The sequence below is a fragment of the Anoplolepis gracilipes genome, chromosome 3 (genome assembly GCF_047496725.1).
Source record: "Anoplolepis gracilipes chromosome 3, ASM4749672v1, whole genome shotgun sequence".
Taxonomy (NCBI): domain Eukaryota; kingdom Metazoa; phylum Arthropoda; class Insecta; order Hymenoptera; family Formicidae; genus Anoplolepis; species Anoplolepis gracilipes.
Genome location: NC_132972.1, coordinates 16961961 through 16976811, shown reverse-complemented (window position 1 = coordinate 16976811; position 14851 = coordinate 16961961).

Sequence of the window (14851 nt, the reverse complement as noted above, 5' to 3'; positions counted from 1 at the left end):
GTTGACGATTGTCACGCGTGGACGAAGGAGAGGCACAGCCTCTGTCCCTGCACTCTCCCCTTAAAAAAATCAGGTTACTACTTTCTGGTGAGATTATAGGAAAGGGATGGAGTCCCATTCTTCCTCGTTTGTTAATTACCATAAAAGAAAGCTTTTGTTTTTTCCTGTCTATATGTCTTTACTTTATGATAAAAATAAATAAATTTTTTAGTAAACGCGCAGTCCCTCCTTCTACACCCATTACGAAAGGAAAATTAACTTAATCCTAACTCAATTTATTTCTGATTTTAATATGTAAATGTAAAGTGACCAAACGTTTCGGATTGTGCGGGACAGTCCCGGATTTGAGCCCTTTGTCCCGCATTAAAACGTCCCGGATTGTCCCGGAGAGAGAGAGATTTAACCTTTCCAACTTTTTAACATATTTTTACCTAAATAATAGAGAAACGTCAACTGCGTCCGTCTTGATTGGTGCGATACCTAATATGGTGACTACAGCGGCATATTTATATTTCGTCCAGTGATCTCTATCCTATACTAGAAGGGCTAGTCCTTACCAGAAATAAGTTGGCGCTGGAAGTTCATATTTTTTAATAAATTATAGCTCAAACGATTGCTCCTGCATTGCTCCCTTAGAATTTGCAATTGCTCCATTATTAAATAAAATATTTACAAAAAACGTAAAGCTTTCTTGGAAATATGTATTTCCCATATCCTATTGCAAGTATATCCAACATAAAACGATTGCTCCTTAATTGCTTTTTATTGCTCCACCGTAACATTCATGATTTAAAGCATTATTAATAAATAATTAACAAATTATTAATTGGACAAGTGACAACGGCGCCACCTGTCGGCCACCGATCGGAACTACAGGGCTCAACAACGGGAATCTTCAAACACAAAATAACAATTTTATTGTTTATAATTATACTTCAAAGAATTTAACAATGATTTTTTGATAGAATTATTGCTCCACCATTTCTTTATTAGAAAATTCAATTGCTCCGTTTGTAGCATTACATTTTCCGATGCAGTAACTAAACACTTTCTTGGAAGTATATTTAGCAACGTTTTTTTTGGCACAATTTCATTTTATAATTTTATAAAATATTAAAATATTAATGCACATCAATGTAAATTATTAAATTAGGTTTAGAGTTTAATTTATTGTAAACCTATTGTAAACAGGATTTTATAATTGTACATATAATCTAAAGCGTAGTCTACAATGAGACTTTAAAACGTAAGACTTAAGAAATTAACTAATCATATTCATGATTCTTTTCTAAACTCAATTGTGATTGATTAATTTCTAGGTTTACAATGAATTAAACTCTAAACCTAACTTAATAATTTACATTGATGTGCATTAATATTTTAATATTTTATAAAATTATAAAATGAAATTGTGCCAAAAAAAACGTTGCTAAATATACTTCCAAGAAAGTGTTTAGTTACTGCATCGGAAAATGTAATGCTACAAACGGAGCAATTGAATTTTCTAATAAAGAAATGGTGGAGCAATAATTCTATCAAAAAATCATTGTTAAATTCTTTGAAGTATAATTATAAACAATAAAATTGTTATTTTGTGTTTGAAGATTCCCGTTGTTGAGCCCTGTAGTTCCGATCGGTGGCCGACAGGTGGCGCCGTTGTCACTTGTCCAATTAATAATTTGTTAATTATTTATTAATAATGCTTTAAATCATGAATGTTACGGTGAAGCAATAAAAAGCAATTAAGGAGCAATCGTTTTATGTTGGATATACTTGCAATAGGATATGGGAAATACATATTTCCAAGAAAGCTTTACGTTTTTTGTAAATATTTTATTTAATAATGGAGCAATTGCAAATTCTAAGGGAGCAATGCAGGAGCAATCGTTTGAGCTATAATTTATTAAAAAATATGAACTTACAGCGCCAACTTATTTCTGGTCTAGTCTTTTGTTTAAAAAGTTCCAGAGAGAGAGAGGGAAGAAAGTACTAGAGTTCCTATAAGTAGAGTTGTGCCAATCTGGCAGAAGTCACCATTTTTCGTTAAGCAGCATATAAAGAGCGGCGAATTTCAAATCCTTTGTCGCAACTATTATATAAAATGTTAATGTAACCTAAGATAAAAGACTATTCTAACTTTATTACTTTATTTATCTTTTATACAAGGTGATTCAAAACAACAAAAATATTTTATGCAAATTTATTCATATTTGTATATTATATATAATGTTAAAATATTAATGTATTATATACAATTGTAATATTTTATGGTACTATTATATTACTTTGATATTTACATATTTGTTCATAAATTACTTTTATCTTGTATTTTAATAACTTACTTGATTATTTTTGTCTTGCGTTGCAAGTACTTAGTGACAACACATACATATACACTCATTTTTATTATACACTGTAAAAAAATGTAATGTATTACATAAAAATATGTAAAAGCGTAAAAATAATAAGTGTAAACTTATACGATAAATAATGAAAATATGTACATTTTATACTTATTTATTTATATAATACATTACACTTTTTTACAGTGTGCACTGAGAGGTACAATACATTTTTATATTATACAGGGTGTCCGGTAATAACTGCTCATATACAGGTAGAGCAGGTCAAACTGACAAGGCGAGTATACGACGTGCCCCTCACCGATTCAAACGAGGATTGTAGTACTTAATTAGAAACAAGTTCTGTTGAAGCGAGAGAACGCGCTTCTCAAGCATTCGTCTGAAAAAAAATGTTGAAGATTTGCCAGCATTTCTTAAGACGTTGCGATAAAGCATTATCGAAGCGCCCCGGTAGCTTGATTGCTAGCTTCTTCTTTTGTAACTGCAAGATCCTTGAATCGAATCTCGCCGTGTGTAACTATTTTTTTTCTTTTATTTTTGTGTAATTTATTTTTTTTGTTCCTAGGAATATTTTATAATATTAATAAATAAATATTACAGTTTTTTTTTAATGATTGACATTTAATTTTTAACATTTTGTTCCATATATTAAAAGAAAATTCGAATGCTTTCTGTCAAAAAATATAATATAAAGAAATGTTTAATATTATACGAGAAATATATTACTACTAATAAAATAAATAAAAAAATTTACAATAATTATTTGTTTTCGTTAGCACATTAGCATTAATTGTAAATAATATATAAAGGTCGAAATATATGAAGAACGAAAATAAATCAAACAAATTTGTATAGCATACATTTTATATTCTTACAACAAACGTTACATATTACAAAATTGTTATATTAATTAGCGGAATCAGTAGTGCCTTTGCAAGATGCCGGATGGTATTGATCATAAAAACAATAAAAACATAAATTTATGGCACATCTTACACATCTAATAAATGCAGCATTTTTGCATGTACAGGGCGTTTTCAAAACGTCTATGGGAAAACAAACTTGATTTACATTTAAAAAAATTTCCCTTTCATCACAAAGTTTTGAAGCAAACCATGCATAACGTAACATATAAATAAATATTGGCGACGACAATTGGTGATAAACAATAGAGTGAATTTTAATACAATCGTCTCTAGATGATATTTCGCGATTCTGTTCAATCAAGTACGAACAGTTTTGAAGACGCTTGATTAAATTTTTAACTTGTCGATAGAAATAGACGTCACATCTGTGGCATATAGGCGTACATTTTAGGGGAATAACTTTAATAGTGCAAGTTCCTATATTCCTATTGTCTTTAAAAATATCATCGTATATACCCGGATTTGTAGTAAGAATAAAAAATGTATGCTATACAAATTTGTTTGATTTATTTTCGTTCTTTATATATTTCGACCTTTATATATTATTTACAATTAATGCTAATATGCTAATGAAAACAAATAATTAATGTAAATTTTTTTATTTATTTTATTAGTAGTAATATATTTCTCGTATAATATTAAACATTTCTTTATATTATATTTTTTGACAGAAAGCATTCGAATTTTCTTTTAATATATGGAACAAAATGTTAAAAATTAAATGTCAATCATTAAAAAAAAACTACAATATTTATTTATTAATGTTATAAAATATTCCTAGAAACAAAAAAAAATAAATTACACAAAAATAAAAGAAAAAAAATAGTTACACACGGCGAGATTCGATCGAAGGATCTTGCGGTTACAAAAGAAGAACGCTAGCAATCAAGCTACCGGGGCGCTTCGATAATGCTTTATCGCAACGTCTTAAGAAATGCTGGCAAATCTTCAATATTTTTTTTCAGACGAATGTTTGAGAAGCGCGTTCTCTCGCTTCAACAGAACTTGTTTCTAATTAAGTACTACAATCCTCGTTTGAATCGATGAGGGGCACGTCGTATACTCCCCTTGTAGAAAAGTCCTCTATCATTTTTCGATTTTCGAAATAATTATCGAAAAATTAATTAAAAAAGATTGGCGAATCTGCGCGAGTAAAGCGCGCTACTCATACGCATCCATTTCCAGTCGTAGACCGCTCCTCCTATCATTCAATGAGCGCCTAGTAACCGCGTAGCAGTAGGATGGGCCTTCTCGCCGCGTTTGTACTCGCCCAGATTTGTCAATCTTTGTTAATTAATTTCTCGATAATTATTTCGAAAATCAAAAAATGGTAGAGGACTTTTCTACTCAGTTTAACCTGCTCTACTTGTATATGAGTGGTGAGGCGGTTATTACCGGACACCCTGTATACATATCCACATTATGTATATTATACATATTTACATATAATCCATTATTCAATTCAACGTTTAAAAAGAAACCTTAAACTCGAAGGTACTTTCATATGTGAATGCATTGATCTGTAATAAAAATTAATGTTTAGTAAAAATTAATTCAGAAAATACATAACAAAATAAATAAATAAATTTAGAAAGTGTCGGACATTTTTCAATAAAATATACTTATTTATTTATATTTTACAAATATATTTTGAAACGTATTGTAGATATAATACTCTTTTAAAAACAAAAACATGTAAATAATGAATTTTATTTTAAAACTAACTGTAAGTAGTGCTCTTTGAAAAACAAAAACAAAAATAATGAATTGTATTTTAAAACTAATTAATTATAAGTAGTACTCTTTCACAAAAATATAAACATATAAATTAAAAATTATATTTTAAAACTAATCAACTGTAAATAGTATTCTTTCAAAACCAGAAATATGTAAATAAAAAATTATCACAAAAATTGCACTACATATATAATATTACATAAATATTGTTACTTAACATAATAATGCATTGATGAACTTGATGGGTTATTATGTGCTCCGATACACGGCATCCCCATGAGAGAAGCTATTTAGTATCCGCCTTAATTCTATCCTTCTTGCCCCACACTCCTTATATTGAGCATGCACGGGTCGCCTGCTGCGCAGCAAAAGCTGCGGCTCTCGTCATAGCGTTGAGTTTTTTCCGCCATAATAACACGCAAAATTTTATCCTAAACAAGAAACGGTTTTTCTGGTAAAAGAAAATGTCGTATTCAGAAGAATCACCGCTTCCTCCAAGCCAGGGTGAGAGGGAGATAAACGAGAGTGAATCCTACGACAGACGAAGCAGCGAGAAAAGTACAAATGAACATGTAAAAGGAAGGAAGAGAGGTTATTTTAATCTGGTAGATTACGAGGACGATTCTGACAAGGAGAACTCGAGCCCTTCGAGAAAAAGACTGCACTGTCATCCGGTGATTCCATCCCTGGAATCTCTGCAAAACCAAATTAACGTCTTAACATCATTATTATTGCAGAAGCCAACCGCCACACTGGTGAGTATGTCAATCAGAACTAATTAAGCCTTTTTAGAAAAACTTGAGACAAGATCGTGTGCAAAGATATTAGACCTATTATATTAGGGACAAGATATTAGGGGACAAGACTGACGTGGATGAAAAAAGATGCCTCCATCCAGCGAACAAGGAGCGTCTAGAGAAGCTCAACGGCTTACAACGATTTAAATCCGTTGAGTGGAGGGAAGTTAGATATTCCAAAACCCTTAGAACCCTCCCAGCCTCTCTAGGATTTATGGATCTCAGGGTAAATGAAGAGTTATGTCATTTGGATAAAAAGACAGATTTACTATTACCTATAGACCGAGTTTTAGGCGGTCTTTGTAACGCCATCCTAGAACAGAAAGAATTATTACAAAGTGAGCTTCAGAGCATTGTAGATTGGGCTTTTGCAGACTCAACAGACCTCTCTCCTGAGTTGTTGTTTGACAGATTGTTAACAGTGTTTGGACCAGGCTCTCAAATGTTCAAGACGTCAGATCAGATTCTGCAAGTTGTTTGCGGAAAGAGAGCGGAGGTTATCGAAGGTAGAAGAGAACGTCTTTTAGGAAAACTTCCAATCAAGACCACGCAGGCAGCGCTGCGGAGGATTCCCCCAAGCGCGGAATACCTTTTCGAGAAAGAAAAACTTCAATCATTAGGATGTTCACAGACATGGCTAAACATTCCTTCATACTTTGCGAGCAGGAAATCTTCAACTAGAAAGGATCCTCTACAATCGAAGCTGTCCACTCATTCTTTTCGTACGGGCAACAAAGCATCCCAAAACTCAAGGGAAGGTTTCACCACCCAACGAAATTCTTTAAAATTCAAGGGTGGAGTTAAGAAGGAATTTAGAGGTAAATCCGAAGATTTCTCCCGTAAAAAGACAGGTAAATGACTATTTAACAGTCCGAAGCTTCTTGGAAGGTCAATTAATAATCTTCCAAGAAAGATGGAAAAATCTAGGAGCACCACCGCACATTATAAGATTGATAACGAGGATCAGAATCCCATTAGTGTTAAAACCAAGCCTGATCAACAGTTGGAGATACTCTCGGTTTATCACAAGAGTATCATCGGAGATGTCAGAACAAATAAATCTCGTAAAACAACAAGGAGTGTTGGAACGTCCCAAAAGAGAAAGTCCGAGTTTCATATCAAAGATGTTCTTAATCAAGAAAAGCAGCGAAGGGCGTGCGTCCTATTTTTGACCTGAGAGGGCTCAATGTTCACGTCAAAGTAAGAAAATTTCAATTGATCTCACATTACAAGATTCCAAGTTTTTTGCAAGACAACGATTATATGACCAGGATAGACATAGCACAAGCATACTTCCACGTGCCAATCGCCGGGAATCATCGACAACTCCTTCGTCTCATATACGACAAGGAGCTTTTTCAAATGACGTGCTTGCCCTTTGGCCTCTCATCTGCCCCTCATACCTTTGCGGTTATAACGAATTGAGTTGCAGAGATCCTTCGTTCGCGAGGTATGAGGGTAGTCGTCTATTTGGACGACTTCCTCCTCGCCTCCCAGGACCGAGCCAGGTTGGACTCCCAAACGAAGGAAGCAGTAGATCTTCTGGAATTCCTTCTGGAACCTTCACAAGAGGAAGACCACACACTTCTAACCACAGACGCGGCGGATACAGGATGGGGAGCACAATTAAATGGGACTCTTCTGTCCGGAAACTGGTCAGCGGAACAAAGAAAATGGCACTCGAATCGCAAGGAAATGTACGCAGTGTACACGCATCGGCATAAATGGTGTCCGTCGGTAAATGTGTATGTACGTACGTGTATGACAACCGAGAGCGTCACATACACATGCAGCGCGTACGTACGTGTCACTTGAAGCGCGGCGGAGTTCATGCAGCGGAGGAGAAAAAAGTGGGAGGCAATCCGATGTTGCATCCTTAGCGCAAGCCGCACGATCGAGAGAGAAAGCATGACAAGACGTGATGCCGATTAGTGGTGTCCTGTAGCACTGCCTCACTCACTCTACGCTTGAATGCAGGAGGAATGAGCGAGAGAGTTATAGGACACCGCGTTGTCTCTATATGCGTCTCGTTCGCTCTCGCGCTTATGTCATGCTTTCTTTCTTATTCCTTCAAGAAACGTGGCTGAACCCTGCGCATCGAATGCCGGCATTCGTAAAATTATAATTATATTATATTAATATTAGAAGTTCGGTTTCATATATAGCAAAAAAACATATGATTATTCTAATTAAATATTAATTTATTTATGATTGCGTATTTTTTTTTCTATTTATGTAAAAAAATTTGCTAAAAAATATATATATACATGTATCATTATGAGTAATTTTGAGATTCACTAGAACAGTAATTGTAAACTTGCATCCGTTTGTAATTAAATTTATAATTACATATAAATAAACGTGTAGAAATGATAATTCGTGATTTAAAATATTTTTCGTAATTGTATTATTACAAAACTCAAATTTTAAATTCCCGATAAAAAATTTCTTATGTATAGTTATGCAGAATTGAATATTATTATACAGAATTCAACACAATTGTGTAAAAATATGTATAATTATTATAGATGATACCGTATAAAACGTTACGTATATTTATATATAAATGGATTGATAGCTACAATTAGAATTATGTATATATAAGCTTATACATACTTATACACAATGCCTGCAACATTTTATGTATAATTATTAATAATTATATATAATCATATATAAAATGGACAAATTTCGTATATAAATTTGTATAATTAGATACGACTATTTTTGTCTGATTATATATAAAAATTTTTTACCGGGTTTATAACACAATATCGATATCTGATCGAATTGATGGTTTGTCACAAATGAACCAACGAGCATTTAACTGTAAATTTACAATACTTATATAAAAATGTAACTACTTTAGGAAAGATAACGTTATGCTGCGTAATATTACAAAAATTTAGATATCTTCATAAAATTTTTTTAAATATTAATGATTAAATTATACATATATTAATATTAAATATTAATTTAAAGTAAATTAAAAACTCTATTTATTTTCATAAATACATATATATATATTTTTATATATAATTATATATAAAATATAAAATAAAAAATATATATATATATATAGTATATATATATATATATACAGGGTGGACCATTTTAATCCATCCAGTCGAATATCTCGAAAACCAAGCCCGGGAGAGAAAAATGTTTCAGATAAATGTTGTATGGTTTCGAGGGGGTCATAAGATGGTACCATTGGTTTGACCTTGAAAAGTCATTTGAAGGTCACGTGAAGGTCACTTCAAGTTTTTTAAATGGAACACCCTATATATTTTTACATATTCTTATAGCTCATCTCGAGAGCTTTCCAAAACACTTATGACAAAGTATTTTTCATTAAGTATTTTTTGAGTTATAAGGCTTCAAAGTTGCAGTATTTTGACATAAAATACAAGATATCTCATAAAATATTCATTTTTTGATTATCTTACTCTAATACTTTTATGCACAGAATAACGAGACAAATCAATTGGCATAATTAAAACACATAATTATGTTAAAGTAAAAATCTGAATTTGCAACTACAGTTACACATTTTTACTTTAACATAATTATGTGTTTTCTTTACACCAATTGATTCGTCTCATTATTCTGTGCATAAAAGTATTAGAGTAAGATAATAAAAAAATGAATATTTTACGAGATATCTTGTATTTTATGTCAAAATACTGCAACTTTGAAGCCTTATAACTCAAAAAATACTTAATGAAAAATACTTTGTCATAAGTGTTTTGGAAAGATCTCGAGATGAGTTATAAGAATATGTAAAAATATATAGGGTGTTCCATTTAAAAAACTTGAAGTGACCTTCACGTGACCTTCAAATGACTTTTCAAGGTCAAACCAATGGTACCATCTTATGGCCCCCTCGAAACCATACAACTTTTGTCTGAAACATTTTTCTCTCCCGGGCTTAATTTTCGAGATATTCGACTGGATGGATTAAAATGGTCCACCCTGTATATATATATATATATATTTTTTTTTATATTTTATATTTTATACATAATTATATATAAAAATATATATATATGTATTTATGAAAATAAATAAAAAAAGAGAGAAAATAGAGTTTTTAATTTACTTTAAATTAATATTTAATATTAATATATGTATAATTTAATCATTAATATTTAAAAAAATTTTATGATGATATCTAAATTTTTGTAATATTATATATATATATATATATATATATATATATATATATATATAAATAGGTCTTTATATTTGTCTCATTCATACGAACAATGCCGTTTCTCTTTTCTTTTTATTTATTCTTTCTTTATTGATGCATTACTAGGAAACCGCGTTTTTCAACTTTTTATTTCCTTTCTATTTTTGTTTTATTAAATTATTTATCGTGGTGCCATAGCGGAGAACGCATTATTAATCGCGATAAATGTTACGATGCCTCAAAACTTGTGTCCTGAGATACGAGGTCGCATCGTCGGACAGTGGCAGGCCGGAAGAACAGTAGCGGAAATCGCTGCTGCGATTCCGTGCTCTGACAAAACTGTTCGACGATGGATACAACGATTTGCCGATGGTGGTGATCCTGCTTTGCATGATCATCGTCGGCATAATCGTAGGTCTCGTAAAACCAGGGCGGAAGAAGACGAGGCTATCGTTGCCGCAACAGTTGAGCAGCCCTTCGGCGCTGTCCAAGAGGCTCTTAACGCGGCGAACGTCCAAGTATCAGATCGGACCGCCCGGCGACGTCTGAACAAAGCTGGGTTACATTGTTACCGTCCAGCCCACAAAATTCCGCTGACTCCTGTTCATCGGGAGCAGCGCATCGCGTTCGCTTTGGAGAACCTGGTGACGAGCCGTGAGGAATGGGAGGCTGTGATCTGGACCGATGAAAAGGTCTTTGTATCATCTGTCGACCGCACACCTCATGTATGGCGACCAAGAGATCGAAGGTTGCATCCGAACCATGTTGTGCCTCTTCACAAAAGTGGAAGGATTTCGTGTGGAATGTGGGGCTGGATTTCGGGAACTGCAATCGGCGAATTGGTGCAAATTCCCTCGCGGATGAACTCTGCGGACTATATTCGCATACTGGAGGATGTTCTTCTTCCTTCAGTACGCGCAATCTATCCCGTAGAGGATGTACCAGTTATCCGGTTAGTGCAGGATAACTCCGGAGTCCATACCTCACATGAAACACGGGCATGGTTTCGGGATCATCCGGAGATTCAATTGGTCAACTGGCTTGCACGTTCACCAGATCTAAATTTGATCGAAAATATCTGGGCACAAATGGTTCAACGATGGGAACCAAGACGGGAGAGGACGGTAGCAGCGTTAGTTAACCATGCGAGAGAAGTCTGGGAAGGGCTTCGGCATCGACCAGATTTTTTCGCAAACTTGATTGATTCGATACCAAATCGACTCAATCAAGTTATTGACCGGGACGGATACTGGACAGACTACTAAATGAAATGCAGCTTCCGCGCTTGTCCCACAATCGGCCCTTTTCAGGGCCAATAAAACTTTCACACCGCGAGGAGAAGCGTCTATAGGCGTCTCACTCGTTCGTATACTCTGTATATATATATATATATATACAGAGTATACAAACGAGTGAGACGCCTATAGACGCGTATACTCTGTATATATATATACAGAGTATATATATATATATAGAGTATATATATATATATATATATATATATATGTATGTATATGCTCTGTATATATATATATATATATATATATATATATACAGAGCGCATATATATATATGTATATGATCTGTGTATATATATATATAGTGTTACGTTCGAAAGCAGACTCGTCTTCTTGCGACGCTCGTTTTTTTTTCAAACTTTTGACCAATCGATATATCGATTTCCTCACAGCTGACACGGACGTAACAGTATATATAATTCTATATAATTATATATATATATATATATTTTTTATATATAAATTCTCTCTCTCTCTCTCTATATATATATATATATTTTTTTTATTTTATATTTTATATATAATTATATATAAAAATATATATATATGTATTTATGAAAATAAATAAAAAGAGAGAAAATAAATAGAGTTTTTAATTTACTTTAAATTAATATTAAATATTAATATATGTATAATTTAATCATTAATATTTAAAAAAATTTTATGAAGATATCTAAATTTTTGTAATATTACGCAGCATAACGTTATCTTCCCTAAAGTAGTTACATTTTTATATAAGTATTGTAAATTTACAGTTAAATGCTCGTTGGTTCATTTGTGACAAACCATCAATTCGATCAGATATCGATATTGTGTTATAAACCCGATAAAAAATTTTTATATATAATCAGACAAAAATAGTCGTATCTAATTATACAAATTTATGTACAAAATTTGTCCATTTTATATATGATTATATATAATTATTAATAATTATACATAAAATGTTGCAGGCATTGTGTATAAGTATGTATAAGCTTATATATACATAATTCTAATTGTAGCTATCAATCCATTTATATATAAATATACGTAACGTTTTATACGGTATCATCTATAATAATTATACATGTTTTTACACAATTGTGTTGAATTCTGTATAATAATATTCAAATCTGCATAACTATACATAAGAAATTTTTTATCGGGAATTTAAAATTTGAGTTTTGTAATAATACAATTACGAAAAATATTTTAAATCACGAATTATCATTTCTACACGTTTATTTATATGTAATTATAAATTTAATTACAAACGGATGCAAGTTTACAATTACTGTTCTAGTGAATCTCAAAATTACTCATAATGATACATGTATATATATATTTTTTAGCAAATTTTTTTACATAAATAGAAAAAAAAATACGCAATCATAAATAAATTAATATTTAATTAGAATAATCATATGTTTTTTGCTATATATGAAATCGAACTTCTAATATTAATATAATATAATTATAATTTTACGAATGCCGGCATTCGATGCGCAGGGTTCAGCCACGTTTCTTGAAGGAATAAGAAAGAAAGCATGACATAAGCGCGAGAGCGAACGAGACGCATATAGAGACAACGCGGTGTCCTATAGCTCTCTCGCTCATTCCTCCTGCATTCAAGCGTAGAGTGAGTGAGGCAGTGCTACAGGACACCACTAATCGGCATCACGTCTTGTCATGCTTTCTCTCTCGATCGTGCGGCTTGCGCTAAGGATGCAACATCGGATTGCCTCCCACTTTTTTCTCCTCCGCTGCATGAACTCCGCCGCGCTTCAAGTGACACGTACGTACGCGCTGCATGTGTATGTGACGCTCTCGGTTGTCATACACGTACGTACATACACATTTACCGACGGACACCATTTATGCCGGTGCGTGTACGCGTCAATAAAACATGAGGCACAGTCTCTCAGGAAAGCCCACATTCTGTTGCAAACGGACAATCATACGTTAGTGGCATACATCCAGAAAGAAGGAGGCACGAAATCTCTAAATCTTCTCAATCTCACGTTTCAGCTACTGAGATTAGTGGACAACCTTCAGATAGAGCTATCGGCGGCTTATCTTCTGGAAAGGTACAACGGCATTGCAGATCGTCTCTCAAGGAAGAAAGCTCTGCCGGAATGGCATTTGCTCCCAGAGGCAACAGACTGGATCTTCAAAAGGTGGGGCATGCCGGACATCAACCTTTTCGCATCAGCAGAGTCAACAGTAGTCAAACGTTATGTATCCAAAGACTCCAGAAATCAGTGCGCCTTTATAGACGCATTCAGTCGTCCATGGGAATGTAAGCTGGGGTGGGTATTTCCACCACCCAACCTAATACCTAGAGTCCTAGCTCACCTGAACAAATGCAAAGGACAGGTATTGATCATAGCACCCAGATGGGAGAAGACATTTTGGATGTCAGATCTGGAACAGAAGAGCAAGGAGCCCCCAATGACTATCAAAAAATTAGAGGAGGTCCTGATAGATATCACAACACAACAACCTCTCCCAGAAATGCAACGTCTTGGTCTCCAAGTGTGGAAGATTGGGTGTGGGGACACCTAGTCCAGAACTGGTCTCCTGAAGAAAAGGAGCTAGTTACAAAGAGTTGGCGTCTGTCTACACTAGAGACATATAAAACTCCTATCCGTAGATGGATTAACTGGTGCAAAGAAAACAACATCGACCCTGGAAATCCGCACGTACGGGACCTGGCAAGATTTTTGGTCTGGAAATCTGTTTATTACAAAGAGACTTGCTTACAGTACCATTTTAGTTCATAAATCAGCAATTATTACTTTCTGTTCCGGGAAGTCGACTTCAGCCCTATCATCAGACTTCCTAGTACGCCAAGTCTTGAAAGCGATTTCCCTGGAGAGACCCAAGGAAATGAGGTCAGAGATCTGGGACGCTCAACTACTACTGAATTGGTTGAGCACAAGAACACAAAACTTATCCTTTTTTGAGGTCTCGAGAAGGACGGCAGCCCTACTCCTGTTGGCCTCGGGGCGTCGCATCCATGATCTCACCTTACTAAGGATATCAAAGAACTTTTTAACAAATCTCGGAGACGAGATAATCCTATGGCCGGCTTTCGGCTCAAAAATCGATCGAGAGCATTTTAAGCAGTCAGGATGGAAGCTATCAAAACACCCTAATATCTGGCTTTGTCTAATCACCTGAATCAGGATCCTTCTTAAAAAGTTAGAGGAAAGACGAGCAAAAGAAAAATTGGACGAGCTTTTCATTACTACCATCACAAGTCCAGTTAAAGCGGCTTCCAGAACAATAATTGCTGGATGGATCCGTTCTGTTTTAAAAGAGGCAGGAATAGATTCTTCTCCGGGGAGTGTTCGAGCGGCAGTAACTTCCCGTAGTTGGCTAGAAGATTTACCAGTTGAGGACATTCTAGACAGGGGTAACTGGAGATGCGTCGAAATCTTCAGAAGATACTATTGCAAGCAGATCTCGAGTCTCAAGGACTTTATAATAAACAAGAATTAGATGAATTTCGTCACATAGTATTCTACCTATTCCATTCTAAATTTTTTCA